We start from the raw sequence: 5188 nt of genomic DNA on the forward strand, positions 1-5188 counted from the left end.
ATTATCATCACCCGCCCCCTTATTTGCGCTCAACTCCTCATGAAGACACAGTATATCCACAGGGACCGCTTACAACATTCCCCCTTTGCGCAAAAGTGGACGAAGGGAACAAGTCAATATTACGCGGTGGAACAGTGAGCCTCGTTAATGCGCAAGCCTTTTGAAATTCTTCATGTAAGCTGTTTCTGCCAGAGCGACCCCATGTGCTCGTTATTAATGAATTATCCATCTGTCTGCATACACACAGCCTATCATATTTGTACATGTTGCGCTGAAGCGCCACCGACTGGTTCATTCGACCACATGCCGGATGAATTGTGTCTGGGACTTGGTCTAGAATCAATGAGTCGTACTATGGCGAAGGCTTAGCTCATGAATATTAATTAAGCCAGGCTGACGTTGCTTAGTAACCCTCCAGGAGTGTCGTTCATGTACCCTAATTAATCCTTGTATCTTCAGTTAAACCGCCTGCTGGTTTGACCTACTAGTTTAACGTCACTCAACCTAATTAATATTCAAAAGCCAGTGCTTCATCGTAGTAGAATGTGTATATCCGCGCCCGGGACCTCTCAAAATTGGATCGTTGATGTGACTGCATAGCCTGGTTATTTCAAGATCGTCCTGCGGAACTGAAATTATGTCCTTTATGTTAAATCAAACGACCAATAGTAGTAAAATCACTAATGTTTACTGTATTGATGACCCTGCATGCGCCAACGTAAAACAATCCAATTATAGTAGGCTAATGTATATTATATAGCCTAAATGATCCAGGATAATTGTTTTTGTTTTAAAAATGATTATGAGCCATACGTCCTTTTTAGAAAAATATTATTTATAATTAATATAGCCATTTATGCCACCTCGAAAGTCTAAAAAGTTATTTAATGTCTGTGTATCCTAATTAGGCAATAGACTGTAAATGTATGATTTTTTTCTTCTTCAGTTGCGAGGCAGAAGGGGGTAACGTTAGTAGATGAAGAGACGGTGGTTTATTTGGATAAATTGGACTGCTCTCATTGCAGTGTGGACTGGAGCGGCTCCCTGTGGTGACACATTATTACACACCCTAAACATTCGAATTGTTCTACTTTTTCACACCAGCAGCTGTGTAGGAAATTATTATGGCCTCGTTTTTCTTGTCTTATACACATACTCATCAGGCATAACATTATGACCGATTCCTTAAATCCCCCTTTTGCTGCCAAAACAGCCCTAATCCGTTGAGGCATGGACCCCATGGCACCAAGTAGATTCTTTAAAGGGATAGTTCACCCAAAAATGAACATTTGATGTTTATCTGCTATCATAAGATGTAGGTGTGTTTTTTCTTCAGTAGAACACAAATTAAGACTTTTAGTTGCTAGACAATTTAAGTTGCTCGTATAATGCATGTCAATGGGGTCTAATCTGCTATCATAATATGTAGGCCTAGGTGTTTTTTTCTTCAGTAGAACACAAATTAAGACTTTTAGTTGCTAGACAATTTAAGTTGCTTGTATACTGAACTATTATAATTAGACCCCATTGACATGCATTATATGAGCAACAGTTCAAAAATCTTAATTACTGAAGAAATGTTGGGTGCCCCGGGGGTAAGAAGAACAACATAAAATTTTCATTTTCATTTTTGCTTTGTGGCAGGGTGCATTATCCTGCTTAAAGAGGCCTTGGCCGTCATGATTTTGTCGCCGGTTCACCACTGTTCCACTTTTGATATATACGTAGACCACTGCAGACCAGGAACACTCCGAAAGAGCTGCAGTTTTGGAGAGTCTCTGACCCAGTGGTTTAACCATCACAGTTTGGTTCTTGTCAAACTCGCTCAAATCCTTACAATTGCCTATTTTTCCTGCTTCTAAAACTAAAACATCAACTTTAAGAACAAACTGTTCAATTGCTGCCTAATATATCCCACCCACTACCAGAGGTGCTGTGATAAAAAGATAATCATTGTTATTCACTTCACCTCTCATAATGTTATGCCTGATAGGTATGGGTAGTAACCGATTACATGTAATATGGATTACACCAACAATTAAGTGTACTTGTATTTTGATTATATTATATTTTAAAATAGGCTACTCGTATTCAAACAGTTAGCCTTTTTTATTGATTGTGCTATTCTAACTATGGCAATCAATATTCATACATGCATAGCTAGCCTACTTATTTGTTATCTTTTAAATGTGTCTTTTTAAAAACGCCTACTGCTTAGGCTATACGTTAAGAAGTTCTTCCAGGTTTGAGAAAGTGGACACAGACCAGCCACTCATGTGTGCATATCACTTTCAGTGAAAACTGAGACTCACACAGCATGATCACTATAGAAATCATTTCACGTTTAATACGTTTAACATTACAACGTTGCATATCAACTCCTATTAACATATTAATTATTATTTGAATTATCACTTAATATTTAACCATGCATTCATGTCTTTGGAAGGCTTGTCTTTCAAACACATTAACATTTACAAATTCACGCCATATATTCACACGCAGGGTTTAAATAAAACATTTTTAGTAGTGTTTTTATTTTATTTTTTAGTAAATATACATATCTGCAGTTGACGTGTTTTTCCGTTTTTTCCCCATTATATTTGATGGTAACGTTAGATCGTTTGTCCTCAACAGTTGATTTTGTATAAGTCTCAATAGACACGCCCTTCACACATGTCGTCATCACGGGAGCCGCTTCGGGCTCGCGGCGGAGTATCGAGGATTTCTGTCATTTGGCCCATTATATTTTCACAAAATACTCAACTGTACGAATGATCACCCATATTGCATTGGTTATTCAGCTTACATCGGCGATCCTTCGGTGAGTCTTTATCATTGTTCATTGCGCCGTTTGTCCGAGCAGGGATATCAGCTGATCATGTTTTCATCACTCTGACGCCTCATCATTTCTTAAATTGTTTTATCTGGCTGCTTCAGAAACTCTGATAGCCTACTAAATCACACAATAGTCTATTTTATTAAGCAGGGATGATTTACCCAAAAGGATATATGACCGGCCTAGTGAGCTGAGCAATAATGGCCTGTAAATCAGTGTAAAGTTAGTTTTTCGTGGCTTTTTAAATTGATGATTTAATCGGCAGAGCTAGTAACGTTACTATTTTTTGAATTGTGCTCAGACTAGTGTTGCTATTGTTGTGAAGGATATCATGCCAAGCTTATTACATATGTAAACATGAGGGGGTAGAGATGTATATGGGCTCAGTACAGTATTAAATAATGCCACTGATACAAGCAAGTGCATTGTTTGATTATATTCCGCCTGCATAACAACTGTATAATATGGCATATGGAAATTCACAGAAAATATGAGTGAAACAGCAGCTTGTTGTCAGCAGTTTCCATTTAATGGCATTTTTCTCAAGTGGTCTCATTCTTGAGATCAAATGAAAATGTACATAGATAGGTTTTTTGTAGTTTTGTGGATGCTTAACACAAAGGAAGAAATTGTGATGAATGTTGTTAACCTTACCGGTTGGTTAATATCATTGTCTTATAGCCTATTGTATATAGAACAAAACATCAATCTTTTTTGGTTTCAAACACAAAACAAGGAACTTTTGTATTGTAAAGATGAAAGAAAATGGTTTGGAATGACTTGAGGGTGAGATAAAGAAACTATCTCTTTAACATGCTGCTGTAGCCAAACAAGGATAGATAGATAGATAGATAGATAGATAGATAGATAGATAGATAGATAGATAGATAGATAGATAGATAGATAGATAGATAGATAGGCTACATATAACACATACAACATTAAATGTATGTTTGGAAAAAATGTTTGAGTATGTTTTCATTTTACCTTGCACCCAAGCGTTTTTCTAAAATAATAATAATAAAAACAGTGGTCTAGCTTTTACTGTATTTTGTACTCTTTGCTCTTCAGGCTTGTGGCATGCTGTACCATTTCATTTTTTTTGTCTTTCTCTTTCTCCCTTAGGGGGGTGGACGGGGTGAGGTCTGCCGTGAGGATCCCACACTCTGGGGCAGTGACACTCAATGGTGTCTCCCACAATGAAGGCGCTGGTGGATGCAGTTTGGGCGGTGTGGAGCATCGGGGCCTCAATCTATGACTATATCCACACCAGTGCCATGGAAGAGCGCATTCACTCACTGGAGAGTGTTATAACCATCCACCAGTGTGTCATTGGCCTGCTGTCGGCTGCACTTGTGGCTCTCTTCACCTACATTCTGCTAAGGAAGCACTGACTCGAGACTACAATTGTGAAGTCAGAAAGAATTCCATGTTGGTCTCAAACCATGTTCTGTTCACCTTAAAGGGATTTTAACATGACTCATTTTTACCCATTTATTAACTTACTAAACTTTAGTAACTCTTTCTAACTTGTTCAAATATAGCTGCTTCATCAGTTGGGGCAATTTAGAGTAATCCAAACCAAGCATGTTTTTTTTAAATTAAAAAATAGGCTTCCACCTTGGACTCCCATTATGGATTTTATAGGTTGTTCATGGCTACCATAGAGGCAAGGATTCAGAGATGCTACCTGACCATAGTTCATTGACAAGCTTGGTGAAAGCTGAGCAAACACTAAACAACCACTGGATTAGCAGGCTTTTCAACCTGTTTGCTGCTATCTTCAATGGCATCAGCTTTTGTGTCTAGCTTACTTTTAAACACATTCAAATTTTGCCAATGGCAAAGAATAACGTCATTTTCCTGACCTATAATATCTCACATATTATTTCTCAAATTCATGGCAAGTTATTAGTAAAAATCAGTGACATCAATTAAACTTGATTTCACAACTTGAAGTGTCCTTAATCACTAAAGAAAGGTTGATGTAATTAACTTGATAATTGCATCTGTCTACTACTCAAGCAGCCCATGCTTAAGGAGTTTTTACTTTTTGTTAGTTCAGATGTGAAATCAGTTAATGCACTGCCATTGTTTTATACATTTCACATTCTCCCCCTCTTAAGAGGTACTTGAGGCTCATTCAAATTTTATACTTGCTCTGTAATAGCAAAATGAATGTCTAGCTTTATAATGAAGATAATGTCAAGAGGTTTTTGAATTGATGCTACCTACAAGCTACATTTCATCACTGTTTTTTGTATATAACTTTTGTTTTATTTGGTGTGCTGGTGTAAGATAGGATCCGCCAAAATACAAAGAATTTATTTAACATTTAAAACAATAATG

This window comes from Pseudorasbora parva, chromosome 12 (assembly GCF_024679245.1).
Source record: "Pseudorasbora parva isolate DD20220531a chromosome 12, ASM2467924v1, whole genome shotgun sequence".
NCBI lineage: Eukaryota > Metazoa > Chordata > Actinopteri > Cypriniformes > Gobionidae > Pseudorasbora > Pseudorasbora parva.